The 16,870-nt window shown below is 40.9% G+C and overlaps 1 protein-coding gene and 2 pseudogenes across 1 annotated transcript in view; 2 read left to right on the plus strand and 1 right to left on the minus strand.

The window, feature by feature from the left end:
- VSIG1 (V-set and immunoglobulin domain containing 1) overlaps positions 1-16,870 on the plus strand; it is a 103,948-nt gene that overhangs the window by 2,868 nt on the left and 84,210 nt on the right. The gene's annotated exons all lie outside the window — the stretch shown is intronic.
- LOC134950364 (5S ribosomal RNA) lies at positions 4,116-4,234 on the minus strand (annotated as a pseudogene).
- LOC134950152 (5S ribosomal RNA) lies at positions 7,801-7,919 on the plus strand (annotated as a pseudogene).

Consider the following 16,870-nt stretch of genomic DNA (forward strand, 5'->3'; position numbering starts at 1 on the left):
AGAAGTCATGTAGCCAAGACCAGACTTCATAAAGTTAAAGATGCATGGGAATTCTATGTGCTTTAGTCGGTTTTTATTTTTATTATCCATGAGTTTAATAACTATTCAGATTTAATTATAGATTCAATCAGGTTTTAACTATAATTAAAGCATCTACAATAAAAAATAAAGACTGTTGTGATTTTAATGTGTTTTTTTAAATACAAAATAGACAGCTCTTGTATAAGTGATTTCCAGTTCTCAACTGGTTCAATCGCATTATACTGAGAAGTCTATTTTAAAGTGAATGCTGAGCTGCTGGTACTGCATTACATCCTACATGGGTTGTGTATAGGGGTTGGGTGGGGCACAATGGGGAGGACTTTGGACTTAAGTCTGTTGTATTTTATGTTTGTTTGCGCTTTGTGATGTTGAGATTTTTGTTATTTACACAGTGTATTCAAATACAGGGTGGCGCTGTGTTATCCGTAACATAGAAGGGAGAGTATAGCACACTTTTAAATAAAAATAAATAAATAAATGAATAAATAAATAAATAAGTGTGATATGTTATATGCAGCCAGACAAATGCATCTTAAGGGCATATTTATTACAGAGTGAAAATGAGAGTTCAAAGCATTGGGAAGCCTATTTAACAATGACTGTGGTGATTCCAGCACTGCTGCAGTCATCTCAGGATAACCATTACAACAGTTAATGACTTGAAAAAATAAAATAAAAAAAATAATAATAAAAAAATTATATATATTTATATATATATATATATATATATATACCTCTCAAAAAAATAAAGGGAACACTTAAACAACACATCCTAAATCTGTAAATCTGAATGAATGAAATATTCTTATTAAATACTTTGTTCTTTACATAGTTGAATGTGCTGACAACAAAATCACACAAAAATTATCAATGGAAATCAAATTTATTAACCCATGGAGGTCTGGATTTGCAGTCACCCTCAAAATTAAAGTGGAAAAACACACTACAGGCTGATCCAACTTTGATGTACAGTAATGTCCTTAAAACAAGTCAAAATGAGGCTCAGTAGTGTGTGTGGCCTCCATGTGCCTGAATGACCTCCCTACAATACCTGGGCCATGCTCCCGATGAGGTGGCGGATGGTCTCCTGAGGGATCTCCTCCCAGACCTGGACTAAAGCATCCGCCAACTTCTGGACAGTCTGTGGTGCAACATAGCGTTGGTCGATGGAGCGAGACATGATGTCCCAGATGTGCTCAATTGGATTCAGGTCTGGGGAACGGGCGGGCCAGTCCATAGCATCAATGCCTTCGTCTTGCAGGAACTGCTGACACACTCCAGCCACATGAGGTCTAGCATTGTCTTGCATTAGGAGGAACCCAGGGCCAACCGCACCAGCATATGGTCTCACAAGGGGTCTGAGGATCTTATCTCGGTACCTCTTGGCAGTCAGGCTACCTCTGGCGAGCACATGGAGGGCTGTGCGGCCCCCCCAAAGAAATGCCACCCCACACCATTACTGACCCACTGCCAAACCGGTCATGCTGGAGGATGTTGCAGGCAGCAGAACGTTCTCCTTGGCATCTCCAGACTCTGTCACGTCTGTCACATGTGCTCAGTGAGAACCTGCTTTCATCTGTGAAGGTCACAGGGCGCCAGTGGCGAATTTGCCAATCTTGGTGTTCTCTGGCAAATGCCAAACGTCCTGCACGGTGTTGGGCTGTAAGCACAACCCCCACCTGTGGACGTCGGGCACTCATACCACTCTCATGGAGTCTGTTTCTGATCGTTTGAGTATACACATGCACATTTGTGGTTGCTGGAGGTCATTTTGCAGGGCTCTGGCAGTGCTCCTCCTGTTCCTCCTTGCACAAAGGCGGAGGTAGCGGTCCTGCTGCTGGGTTGTTGCCCTCCTACGGCCTCCTCCACGTCTCCTGATGTACTGGCCTGTCTCCTGGTAGCGCCTCCATGCTCTGGACACTACGCTGACAGACACAGCAAACCTTCTTGCCACAGCTCGCATTGATGTGCCATCCTGGATGAGCTGCACTACCTGAGCCACTTGTATGGGTTGTAGGGAGGTCATACAGGCACGTGGAGGCCAAACACACTACTGAGCCTCATTTTGGCTTGTTTTAAGGACATTACATCAGAGTTGGATCAGTGAGTTTTTTCACTTTAATTTTGAGGGTGACTCCAAATCCAGAACTCCATGGGTTAATAAATTTGATTACCTTTGATAATTTTTGTGTGATTTTGTTGTCAGCACATTCAAATATGTAAAGAACAAAGTATTTAATAAGAGTATTTCATTCATTCAGATCTAGGATGTGTTATTTTAGTGTTCCCTTTATTTTTTTGAGCAGTGTATATTTATATATATATATATATATATATATATATATGTGATAGCAAAAGAATGCCGCGCCACTTGTGATATTACAATTCCCAAATAGTTCAATGAACACTCCCAGTTATTTGGGCGTCAGCTGTCCCCTAAAGAAACGGCAATGGTAGGTTGCCGCAAAAGAGAGATAGGGATACCAGATAGGGGTTCCAAGCGACCTAAGGTGTTTCTATATGACCAAATAAATTATGTCAATATATTAAATATATATATAAAAATAGTTTATAAAAAAGTTAGTTTATAAAAAAAATATATTTTTTATTCTTGTTTCACAACACTATAGAGTATAATAAAAAATACAAAATACAGTACCAATAAGTATAATACAATAAAAATTCAGTTTCTCTAGGAGATGACTGTTTTAAAAAAGGGCAATTTGATATGAGAAAGCAATTCTCAAATAAAGTGCAAATAGTCTGTGCAAAATAAGAGAATAGTTTTTTTTAAAAGTCTTAACTGATGTAGCAGGAGGTCTCTGGGTAAAGGCCCAACGCGTTTCGTCTCTTGGACTTCTTCATGGGGTAAGTGACAAGATATCTCAGGGCTCCTATATATACCCCCTTAATTGGGATTTAAGTGATGACATCATTTCCTGTCTATGCTAATTGATAGACCTAATCTTGCTGGAACAGGAGTATAATTATTCTTATTAGCCACAATTGTTACATGTGGCACACAGTAAGCAGTACAATTTGATTCTTAATAGAGTTTGAATATCTAAACAAGAGAGCACGGAGAAGTGCGGTACTTCCGCCACACTTCCGGTATCTCCAACAGTTCAAATGCGCATGTGCGCCGTCTTTTCAGGGTTCCCCGCTTCCGGTTTCACCTCTGTACCGCCGTGGTGACGTCCTCGCGAGCCGTGGCCGTCTTCCTCTGGTTGGTCAATTGCGGCACGCGGTCCCTCTCCACCGGAACTGGTGTGCTGTGGAACGCACCGGTGGAACGCATCCCATGTCCGGAGTCACGGCTTCCCCTGTTGCTGTGGTAACGTTCACTCATAGTCATGTTCTTTTGCCCGGAACTGGTGTATTGTGGAACGCACCAGTGGAACGCATCACATGTCCCGGAGTCACGGCTTCCTATGTTGTCATGGTGACGTTCTCTCATGGAGATGTTTCTTTGCCCGGACGTAATCGCCAGAATTGTATAAATAAACAAAAACATGTTTAAGAATGTGTTTAAGATGTGTATATATTATCACGTTTTTTAGGAAAGGTGTTGGTTCTTAAAATCATATATCTGGACACATATATACCATATATATTATATATTACAAGTAGACAAATGTGAAGATAAATAGTATAAGTTATATGTGCACTTCTATGTATACATATATGTATATATAATCATATTTAGGTGGTGGAAGAGGGGGGATAGACGCTCTTAGATGATTCTTATTTTTTACCTATAAAACTCAGTGCTGTATTGACCATTAAACGTGCAAGTGAGTTAGGAAATGGTGATATATTTCCTAAAGTGCTACTACCTTAATATTAAAATTATTATATATATATTTAAGAAATTATTAAAAGAGTTGAATAGGTCTTAAAGTGCATGCATTATTTGAGTTTGACCATATTGTGACCATACGTATATATATTTAGAGTATAAATTATAAAAATAATAAAAATTATTATATTTCAAAGGCTTATACCTTTGACGAGTGATCATGTGATCTGTGGATATCTGTCTCAATTGGACAATCTAAAAGTTGCCTTTACTTTCAGTACAGTACCCAATATTCCCAGTGGGTCGCCCCTTCTGGTACTAATTAGGCCCAACACTGCTTCGCTTCCAAGTTCGGATGAGGTTGGGCCTTTCCAGTGTGGTTTGACTGTATTACTTTCGTATGCAACAAAGACTGCCCACAAGATATTATTTTTATTAGTGATTTTATTAGTGCTACAGTGCATAATTAACAAACATGTGAAATGATGGGGAGTGCAGGATGAATAATGGATATTCAACAAAACCTCACAAGAAAGGAGCGATTTCATAGTTCTCATTTAAGCCGAGTGGATGCATGGTTTTTAATTGGAAAATCCAGAACATTTCTCGTTGTGACAACTTGATTGCCAAGTCGCCTCCTCTCTCTCCAAGTTTAACCAGTTCTATCGCCTTGAAGGTAAGTTCTTCCGGATTCGAGTTGTGTCTCTCACTGAAGTGTCTTGAGATGGTGTGGCTTTCAACTTTATTCTTAATATTGCGTACGTGTTCTTGAATTCTAAGTTTTAGTTGTCTCTTCGTTTTTCCCACATACTTTTTTCCACAGGTGCATTCCAATAGATAGATCACTGATGAATTATTACAATTAATGAAGTCTTTGATTTTGTATTCCTTCTGGTTCTCGACGTCGCTGAAACTTTTCCTATTGGGGTGTAGGAACTTGCAGACATTGCACCGACCGCACTTATAAGATCCAACACATTTGGGCATCATCGTTGCATCCCCTGTTGACGTCTTCAACATACTTGGGGCTAGCAGATCCTTCAAGTTCTTTGATTTTTTATATATAATCTCGGGACGTGGCGGGAGTATCTCTCTTAATACCGGGTCCATTAGAAGGATCCCCCAGTGTGATTTGAGTGATTTCCTTATGAGGTCCTCATGGCGGTTATATGAAGTTATAAAAGCTGTGGATTCTTTCTTTGTATCCTTCGTTTTATAGACAAGTAGATCTTCCCTCTTAAGGCTCTTTGTTCTGATGAGGGCTTTTTCCAGGATCTCGGATGGATACTCTTTCTGCTTGAATCTTTCCTTATATGTTTCCAACTGTTCTTCACACTCTTCCAGGTCACTGCAATTCCTTCTTAGTCTGTGGAACTGCGAATACGGGATGTTACTTTTCCATTTTCTGAGATGATTACTTTTGAAGTGAAGATAACTGTTTCGATCTACCTCCTTAATGAAGTTCTTGGTTTTGACTGTGCCTTCTAGTCCTGTTAGGATTAAATCCAAGAACTCAATGGATTCCTTGCTGGTATTGGAGGTAAAGGAAAGGTTCATGTTGTTGTTGCTTATGTATGAGTAAAATTGATTAAAAGTGTCCAGTGTTCCATCCCATATAATTAAAATGTCATCAATATACCTTCTATAAAAAATGATGTTCTCTTTAAAACGATGTGGACCATAGATAAAAGAGTTCTCCCACTGTCCCATAAAAAGGTTCGCAAAGCTTGGGGCAAAAATAGTCCCCATAGCTGTACCGCAGCTTTGTAAATAAAAGTGATCTAAAAATTTGAAGTAGTTGTGGCTTAATATAAATTTCATGATATCGCATATAAAATCTTTGTGTTGGGTTGTTAATGCCAGATCGTTGTTCAAAAAGTGTCTGCATGCTGTGATACCTTTCTCATGTTCGATACATGTATATAAAGATTGTACATCGATGGTGATCCAGAGGTAACTGTCTGTCCATTTTTGATCCTTCATAAGGTTGAGTACTGTGGTCGTGTCCTTGAGGTAGGATGGTAGGTCCTTTACATATTTTTTTAAGAAGATGTCTACGTACTCTGATAGACAAGATGTCAATGAATCGATGCCTGCCACTATTGGGCGTCCTGGTGGATTGGAAAGAGACTTATGGATTTTTGGGAGAAAATAAAATATGGGGGTAACGGGGTCGTTTTTCATTAAGTACTGATATTCATCTTTGGTGATCAATTCCATACGGAGGCCTCTGATGAGTAATGTTCTTAGTTCCTCCACATACCCGTCCTTCGGATCGTTAGGTAAAGGGATGTACGATTTTGTATCTCCCAACAGTCTTTCTGCTTCTATAATATATCGATCCCGGTCCATGATCACCAACCCCCCCCCCCCCCTTTATCAGCCGGTTTTAAAACTATATCTGTGTTTTTCTGTAATCTCTTCAAAGCCTCACTTTCTCGGTTACTGAGATTCTTTTCTCGCACTGGCTCAATGTTGCTGTCGCACAGGTCTTTTTTGACTAATTCATAAAAGACACTAATATTGCTCCCTTTTGACTCCAACGGGTAGTATTTCGAGGTTGGCTTGAGCCCAGATTTCGAGCGACTTTCATAGTTGGATATGATGGCGGTTTCTTTCCTAGCAAAGTGTCTTTTGAGGGCGAGTTTCCTCACAAATTTGTTGAGATCTATGAATGTTCCAAATTTATTGAGCCCTTCTGTGGGGGCGAATGACAAGCCTTTTCCTAAAAGGGATATTTCTGGTTTCGTGAGGGTGTGTTTTGACAAATTAAAAATTCCTTTTGAGATTGGATCTATTGTTGTAATGTTCTTCTTTTCAATTCTCTTCCTCCCGCCGCCCCGTTTTCCTCTTCTTCTTGGTGCAATCTTTTGAGTGGTGTTGCATGTCTTATATCTTCCTTGAGATGGTATTTTGTCAGTTCTTTTGGACGGGCCCCTGTTCCTGATGATAAAAAATGTTGGTCGGTGTCTGAGCCCAACCTTTGTAAGGCCGTAAATCTGTTATTCGATCTTGTTTGTGATTTTGGTGTGTAGTTCGTAGGTCTTTGTGTTCTTCCTTTGTTGGGTACTTGTGTCCACTGTGAATTTTCATTCCTCCGTGTGGTGAATGTCTGTGTTCTAAACCTGCTCCAATTCTTTACCTTGCCCTGGTCGTAGTCCTTCTTGTCACGCTCAAACTTTCCTTCTTTCCCTTTGATGACCTCGTTCTCTATATGTTCTATCTTTTTGTTGAGTACCTTCTCATTGATGGCGAAATCTTCCTTATCCTTGAACTGGTCCATGTCAGACTCCTTACTTTTAATGTCTTTTTCCAGCTCTACTAGGACTCTTTTCTTCTCCACAATAAGTAACTTCATCAAATCAATAGAGCATGTATGTAGTATCATGTCCCATTTTGTTAGAAATTCTGAGTCCATATTCCCTATTGTTGGCTGTTTTAGTAGCCTCAAACCTCTGGGGACTCTATTAACAGAAATGTAATGTTCTAGTCCCTTAACGTCCCACCAGGTTTTAAGCTCCTTAGTAAGCTGTGGAAAAAAGTATGTGGGAAAAACGAAGAGACAACTAAAACTTAGAATTCAAGAACACGTACGCAATATTAAGAATAAAGTTGAAAGCCACACCATCTCAAGACACTTCAGTGAGAGACACAACTCGAATCCGGAAGAACTTACCTTCAAGGCGATAGAACTGGTTAAACTTGGAGAGAGAGGAGGCGACTTGGCAATCAAGTTGTCACAACGAGAAATGTTCTGGATTTTCCAATTAAAAACCATGCATCCACTCGGCTTAAATGAGAACTATGAAATCGCTCCTTTCTTGTGAGGTTTTGTTGAATATCCATTATTCATCCTGCACTCCCCATCATTTCACATGTTTGTTAATTATGCACTGTAGCACTAATAAAATCACTAATAAAAATAATATCTTGTGGGCAGTCTTTGTTGCATACGAAAGTAATACAGTCAAACCACACTGGAAAGGCCCAATCTCATCCGAACTTGGAAGCGAAGCAGTGTTGGGCCTAATTAGTACCAGAAGGGGCGACCCACTGGGAATATTGGGTACTGTACTGAAAGTAAAGGCAACTTTTAGATTGTCCAATTGAGACAGATATCCACAGATCACATGATCACTTGTCAAAGGTATAAGCCTTTGAAATATAATAATTTTTATTATTTTTATAATTTATACTCTAAATATATATACGTATGGTCACAATATGGTCAAACTCAAATAATGCATGCACTTTAAGACCTATTCAACTCTTTTAATAATTTCTTAAATATATATATAATAATTTTAATATTAAGGTAGTAGCACTTTAGGAAATATATCACCATTTCCTAACTCACTTGCACGTTTAATGGTCAATACAGCACTGAGTTTTATAGGTAAAAAATAAGAATCATCTAAGAGCGTCTATCCCCCCTCTTCCACCACCTAAATATGATTATATATACATATATGTATACATAGAAGTGCACATATAACTTATACTATTTATCTTCACATTTGTCTACTTGTAATATATAATATATATGGTATATATGTGTCCAGATATATGATTTTAAGAACCAACACCTTTCCTAAAAAACGTGATAATATATACACATCTTAAACACATTCTTAAACATGTTTTTGTTTATTTATACAATTCTGGCGATTACGTCCGGGCAAAGAAACATCTCCATGAGAGAACGTCACCATGACAACATAGGAAGCCGTGACTCCGGGACATGTGATGCGTTCCACTGGTGCGTTCCACAATACACCAGTTCCAGGCAAAAGAACATGACTATGAGTGAACGTTACCACAGCAACAGGGGAAGCCGTGACTCCGGACATGGGATGCGTTCCACCGGTGCGTTCCACAGCACACCAGTTCCGGTGGAGAGGGACCGCGTGCCGCAATTGACCAACCAGAGGAAGACGGCCACGGCTCGCGAGGACGTCACCACGGCGGTACAGAGGTGAAACCGGAAGCGGGAAACCCTGAAAAGACGGCGCACATGCGCATTTGAACTGTTGGAGATACCGGAAGTGTGGCGGAAGCACCGCACTTCTCCGTGCTCTCTTGTTTAGATATTCAAACTCTATTAAGAATCAAATTGTACTGCTTACTGTGTGCCACATGTAGCAATTGTGGCTAATAAGAATAATTATACTCCTGTTCCAGCAAGATTAGGTCTATCAATTAGCATAGACAGGAAATTATGTCATCACTTAAATCCCAATTAAGGGGGTATATATAGGAGCCCTGAGATATCTTGTCACTTACCCCATGAAGAAGTCCAAGAGACGAAACGCGTTGGGCCTTTACCCAGAGACCTCCTGCTACATCAGTTAAGACTTTTTAAAAAAACTATTCTCTTATTTTGCACAGACTATTTGCACTTTATTTGAGATTGCTTTCTCATATCAAATTGCCCTTTTTTAAAACAGTCATCTCCTAGAGAAACTGAATTTTTATTGTATTATACTTATTGGTACTGTATTTTGTATTTTTTATTATACTCTATAGTATTGTGAAACAGGAATAAAAAATATATATTTTTTTATAAACTAACTTTTTTATAAACTATTTTTATATATATATTTAATATATTGACATAATTTATTTGGTCATATAGAAACACCTTAGGTCGCTTGGAACCCATATCTGGTATCCCTATATATATATATATATATATATATATATATATATATATTACTTGAAAAGAAAATTTTTCAGTGTTCAATGGTTTTGATTATTTAGGGGGTCTATTTAATTAGTGCCTAATTTTCCGACAGTCGGAAAATCCGCACTAATTTGAGCTGTGTGTATTAAATTGCGTGCCCGTTTTTTAATCCATTTTTGCCTTTCGTTTTTGTTTTTTTGTCGAAACGGCATGGGCGACCCAAAAACTGTAGAAAACGCCTGCAAATTCGACAAACCACATGGATCGGTGGCAAATTCGCCAATCCACGTGGTTTTCGGCCGTGTGGATTTTTCGTCCAGTCGAAAAAACGGCACAGGCATTGAATAGGTCGAATGTAAATTCAACCTAAAAAAGGTTGAAAAGTGACGTTTTTTTCAACTGGTCGAAAAAACTGCACTAATTGAATACCCCCCTATGTAATCTTTTTCATCTATTTTTTTTTTATTTATTTTTAATAATATTGCTTTCTTAGCCGTCCACTAAGTGGAACTGAAAGCCCAAGTGTGTCACGGGTGAACCGGCTATCTGTGGCTTGCCGCCCAAATTCTACCTGGATTAAGTCTGCAGACAATTTAGTGAAGTTCTAGGGGGTTATTTATCAAAACCATAGAGAGGGAAAAAGTGGGGAGAAATAATGCACTAATCAATAGGCTTCTAACTCTTATTTTACAGGCTGAAAAATGTCAGGAGCTGATTAGTTAGTGCTTTATTTCTCTCTACTTTATCTCTCTCCAAAATGTGATAAATACCCCTCTAGTGCTATGATCCAGTATCCCTGAGGCAGCTGAATATCACTCAGCTCCCTATTGACAGTTTGATGATGAGTTGCAGCAATAACAGGTTTTCTGTTGCTGTAATAGGCGAAGGTAAAAATAAATAAAAAAGAGCTGTTTTCACTACGTGTTAGATAGTCCCTTAGTGCGCGGAAAGCATTAAGGGGCATATTTATCACAATACACATTTTGTAATGCAGATGTGATACATATTTTTTGCGTAATTGGCAGCATGAAAATGAATGTTTACTATTTGTCTCTTGCCAGGAGATGGGCTGCAGTGAAAGCCCTGTCCTGGTGAAGAGCTGGAAGCAGTGTGATAGCATAAAGCTATCACCCCATAGGCTACTATAGCATAATGCATCTGGAGATGAAGTTACCTATTCGGGTCCAAGTTTGATAAATCCGAGAGCACAGCAGCCCCAATAGAAACCTATGGGCAGACAAAATGGAGGGACCCTGGCAGATATCGGAGATGTCTGCTGCAATCCCTTCATAGTACATCTAGGGGATCCTTAATATTTGCAGGCGCAAATGGCTGTGTTCAGGGAATATCTCACAAATATTTAATAATAATTAGCCCCTTAAATATCTCCCAATATTGCTTGTAGGTTTTAAACTACCTTTGTTTATTTGTGTTTTTTGCATAAAATACTTTTTTCTCTCCGTTATACTGTTGCTTAAATAAGGTAGTAAGAAAAAATATGGGTAGTTTATTTTGTAATAAAGGTCATTCAGACATTACAAAGAGCAGCCTTCTAGTAAACAGGCGCAGAGATTGCGAGCATGCAGCTGATGGTGTCCTGTGTGACTGCAGGTGTTGCACATTGTTGGGATATATAAGGATAGAGAAAGGACTTGATACCAGCACCGTTCATTCACTTTGGCTTCTGTCCTTCTGGTCTCTATATTAAGTAGACAGTGGGATTGGTTAAGTTCTTAGATACTTTCTACTTCACAACAGCATTCCCCGTGCTCCAGTGTGAAGGAAGGTTCAGTGAATCAGTGTTTACAGATGGCGATTGGCAGAGATGCACGGGGAAGGTGTAGCTGGAAATTCCAGGTAAGCTTAGACTAGAAAATATTAACGTAAGACTAAAGTAATGAACACTAGACTTGCCATATTTTGTGACATGACTGCAGAAGGACAATTTATTGCATTGTATATGAACATAAAACAAAATCCACCGTGAAGATTGTTTCCATAATTCTATGTTCTAGCATCCTTATTCAGTAGATTGGTAAATTGGGTTTCCAAAATTTCCCAAATGATCTTTTGCCTCGATGGGACCTTATTTATAGAGCCTATTTGATGTGCAGTGAAAACGTATTGTTATTGCATAAATGTGCACATCATAGTGCACATCATAAATCCCATTTATGAACTATTTTGCATTTATAAATCTTTTATAATAGATGTGCTGTGTATTGTTTGTTGTAATAATAGTACTGTGAATACAAATCAATAATAGTTTTAATCTTACAATAACACAAGGGTGCCCCACAAAGGAGTCTACCTCCTTCTCCTGTTTTGCAATACTGTATTTTTGTCTGTTTATTGGTGCTAAGCCTCTTCCTACCCATATAGCCAGAGGTGCCGACAGCTGTGCCAGACCTAAGTAATGGTAGGGGCATGGCCAACACAGGGAGGTGTGGCCAGCCCCTCTACATAGGAAATGTCAAATTTATTGCAGCCGCAAAGCTGTAAAGGAGTGGGAGGGGCGCTAGCTGGAGGACTGACAGGCGCTGGTGGGTGACCTCGCCACACAGGGAGAGAGAGCAGTGACTGCTTCTGCAGATGCCTCTCTCCCCAGCGCAGCACACAGCAGTCACTGCTCTCTCTCCCCACCCTAAATGCTGGCGAATTCTACAAAGTGGGAAGGGATGGCAGCAGGTCCCTCTAGCAGGCCCGGGTAAAGAGTACCCGCTCCCCCCCTCTTGGCGCCACTGCATATAGCTCAGGTCCTCACCTGTCCCCCATGACGGGCAGTTCAATTTAACTCCTCCTACTGCAGTGGCAGTGTGAAAAACCAGTACCTGCTGTTATTGTAGAAAATCAAAACAGGTTTTGTTGTTGGAGAGGAGTGTGCTTCTGTGCTGCCTTTTTCTCCTCTGTGTCAGAGGCACTTGGTGGGGATGATGTGACTGCACATGCACAACCCCACACAGTGCACTGTGTTGAATGTCATGATGTTGCACGGCAGTGCAGCACTTAGCTCCTCAGAGGTGAGACTCAGTGGCGGAAGTGCCAGGGGCAATGGAGTCGGTGGCCGCCGGGCTCCAGCATTGAAGGGGACACCTTCTCCATTGCCTCTGGTGCACTTCAATCACTGACAGGCAGCTCTGCACAGCGACAACTTTGATTCAATAAAATGGGAGGCTCTGTATGTTGGCAGTGTGCCCACCCCCTCTCATCCCAGCTGCTCGGCTCCCGTCTCCTGACACCCTGCTACAGACCCCACACTCCGGCTGACTGGCTCCCACCTCCTTACACCCCAGCTGTGCAGAGCCCGCCCTGACACCCTGGACGTCCATCTCCCATACACAGTGGCTGGTTCAGCAGCTGCAGGAGGAGCAACTGGTGAGAAGAGGGGACTGACAGGGGAGATTGCCAGTGCGGGGACAGAGAGAGGAGAGAGAAGAAAGAGAAAGTGTATTTGTGGCTGTGTGTATGTATGTATATATACAGGTTGAGTATCCCATATCCAAATATCCGAAATACGGAATATTCCGAAATACGGACTTTTTTGAGCGAGAGTTAGATAGTGAAACTTTTGTTTTTTGATGTCTCAATGTACACAAACTTTGTTTAATACACAAAGTTATTAAAAATATTGTATTAAATGACCTTCAGACTGTGTGTATAAGGTGTATAAGAAACATAAATGAATTGTGTGAATGTACACACACTTTGTTTAATGCACAAAGTTATAAAAAATATTGGCTAAAATGACCTTCAGGCTGTGTGTATAAGGTGTATATGAAACATAAATATATTATGTGCTTAGACTTGGGTCCCATCACCATGATATCTCATTATGGTATGCAATTATTCCAAAATACAGAAAAATCCCATATCCAAAATACCTCTGGTCCCAAGCATTTTGGATAAGGGATACTCAACCTGTATATAGATATATATATATGTGTGTGTGTATATGTGGTTGTGTGTGTACTGTATATGTATATGTTTGGCTGTGTGTATATGTGTGGTCAAGTTTGTGTAAACACAGGCAACGTAATCGGCCGCCCAGAAAACGGCCATGAGACTCCTGCGTCTCCAGCCCTCCTCCTCTCCAACGCTGTGTCACTGCCCTCTGACTCCCATCGCCTATCAATCATGACACAATAGCATACTCACTGTGGCTGGTGCACGTGAGCGGATGCCAAAACCACAGGCTTCAGAGCGATCGCAACTATTGCGATCAGCTCTGAATAATGCCCTGAGTGTGGGAGAGCTTTCTAGAGGTTGGGAGTGGGAAGTGGTTATCAGGGAGTAGGTGAAGAAGCAGTCATTGGTGGACTGGACCAAGGGAGTGAAAGTGGGGGGACGCCTATTTCTCCTCAGGGCATCTGGTATGAACTTACGCCCCTGGTGAAACTGCATAGTGCTGCTGTTCCACCCTACATACTGCTAACATTAGCAGGGCAGTACAGCCATGGCCAAAACTTTTGAGAATGACACAAGTATTAGTTTTCACAAAGTTTGCTGCTTCAGTGTTTTTAGAGCTTTTTTGTTAGATGTTACTATGGTATTCTGAAGTAAAATTACAACCATTTCATAAGTGTCAAAGGCTTTTATTGACAATTAAGTTTATGCAAAGAATCAATATGTGTTGACCCTTCTTTTTCAAAACCTCTGCAATTCGCCCTGGCATGCAGTCAATCAACCTCTGGGCCACATACTGACTGATGGCCACCAATTCTTGGGGTTTTGTTTGTCCACCCGCCTCTTGAGGATTGACCATAAATTCTCAATGAGATTATGGTGTGGGGAGTTTCCTGGCCATGGACCCAAGATATTGATATTTTCTTCCCCGAGCCACTTAGTTTTCTCTTTTGGCTTATGGCAAGGTGCATCCATCATGCTGGAAAAGGCATTGTTCGTCACCCACCTGTTCTTGGATGGTTGGGAGAAGTTGCTTTTGGAGGATGTTTTGGTACCATTCTTTAATCATGGCAGTGTTCTTAGGCAAAATTGTAAGTGAGCCCACTCCCTTGGCTGAGAAACAACCCCACATATGAATGTCTCGGGATGCTTTACTGTTGGCATGACACAGGAGTGATGGTAGCGCTCACCTTTCCTTCTCCGGACAAGCTTTTTTCCAGATGCCCGACACAACCTGAAAGGGGATTCATCAGAGAAAATGACTTTACCCCAGTCCTCAACACTCCAATCCTTGTACCTTTTGCAGAATATCAGTCTGTCCCTGATGGTTTTCCTGGAGAGAAGTGGCTTCTTTGCTGCCCTTCTTGACAGCAGGCCATCCTCCAAAAGTCTTTGCCTCACTGTGCATGCAGATGCACCCACACCTGCCTGCTGCCATTCCTGAGCAAGCTCTGAACAAGTGGTGCCCTGATCCCATAGCTGAATCAACTTTAGGAGGCTGTCCTGGCACTTGCTGGACATTCTTGGGCACCCTGAAGCCTTCTTCACATCTATTAAACCTCTCTCCTTGAAGTTCTTGATGATCCGATAAATGGTTGATTTAGGTGCAATCTTACTAGCAACAATATCCTTGACTTTGAAGCCCTTTTTGTGCAAAGCAATGATGACTGCAAGTTTCCTTGCAGATAACCATGGTTAACGGAGGAAGAAAAATCATTTCAAGCACCTTACTTTCAAAGCTTCCAGTCTGTCACTCTAACTCAATCAGCATGACAGAGTGATCTCCAGCCTTGTCTTTGTCAACATTGTCACCTGTGTTAACGAGAGAATCATTGACATGTCGTCAGCTGGTCCTTTTGTGGCAAGGCTCTAATGCAATGGAAATGTTGTTTTGGGGATTAAGTTCATATTTGTATCATTCCCAAAACTTTTGGTCATGGCTGTAGAGAGCCTGTTTGGGACCAGGCACTTTTCAGGGGTGTGGCCTAATCACAGGAGGCGTGGATATGCAACCTTAGAAAAAAATATAGAAAAAATAGTATTTTAAGCACCTCCCTGGCCAGCAGTGTGTACTGGGCTGAGGAGAAAAGCTGCAGCTGCTGCTGCCTGGTAAGGTTGGAAGGACCTGGGCCTCTATTGGGCCCCTACATCAGATCTGGGCCCAGGTAATTAGTACCCTACCCCCCTCTCTTAGCACCACTGGACATCAGCACTGTGATATGTCTCCTATATCACTGTGTATCTACCTCTCTACTATAATAAGCCTGGCTATTGATAACCATGTGGCCTTAACTGCATTTTATATTCTGCCGGTGCCTATTGCAAAACACCCAGGTTCTACACCAATAGGACATATCAACATTTGCAACCAGTCAGTCCACTGAAAGACAGTTGTATGATGTAGATAGTCGGCTGGCACTCAGGGACGCAAAACGAGGTAAACCACAGCAGCTCCTTATTTCAGAGTTTCATGATGAAAATGCTTGTCACTGAAATGTTGACATAAGGAGCTGGTGTGGTGTAACCCAATTTTGCGTCCCTGAGTGCTGACAGCTAACCATTATGTTTATACTGTGTGTGTGTGTGTGTGTGTGTGTGTGTGTGTGTGTGTGTGTGTGTGTGTGTGTGTGTGTGTCTGTGTGTGTGTGTGTGTGTGTGTGTGTGTGTGTATGTGTGTTTATATATATATATATATATATATATATATATACACACACACACACACACACACACACACACACTCACTTTTCACAGCAGAATGAAAAGATAACGGAACAGCACTCACATTTAAGCAGGAAAGCCACCGATTATTACTGTGTTATGCTGTTGGACCAATAAACCCTGCTTAAATGTGAGTGCTGTTCCGTTATCTATTCATCCTGCTGTGAAAAGTGAGTGTGTATATTATTGCAATATGGAACTGGCACCACTTATTTGAAATAACCTTTTTAGAGTGCTGTTTCTTTACAGCAGGGCTGGCCAAACCAGTCCTCGAGATCTACCAACAGTTCACTTTTTCCAGACCACCTAGCTGGTGCACAGGCGTAGTCCTTACTAATTAAGATGTGCTGCATTCATTCCTAACTGACAATTCTACAGATCTCCAGGAGGCCTGGAAAACGTGAACTGTTGGTAGATACATACACATACATAGTAACATAGTATCTAAGGTTGAAAAAAGACAATTTGTCGATCAAGCTCAACCTATTTGTGGTCTCCTATGCAGTTTTCTTTTAGGACTAATTTTGCCTCATGCTGTTGTCAGCTGTTTTGTTTTAAAGACAGCCGTTTTGTTTTAATAACTATAGTGCGTGACTAAGCACCATAATCCTGAATATCCTTATCCATTAGGAATTTATCTAACCCATTCTTAAAGGTGTTGACTGAGTCCGCCGTTACTACTTCCTCAGGCAGGGAATTCCAAACACGTATTGTCCTTACTG

This window comes from Pseudophryne corroboree, chromosome 8, assembly GCF_028390025.1.
Source record: "Pseudophryne corroboree isolate aPseCor3 chromosome 8, aPseCor3.hap2, whole genome shotgun sequence".
Classification (NCBI taxonomy): domain Eukaryota; kingdom Metazoa; phylum Chordata; class Amphibia; order Anura; family Myobatrachidae; genus Pseudophryne; species Pseudophryne corroboree.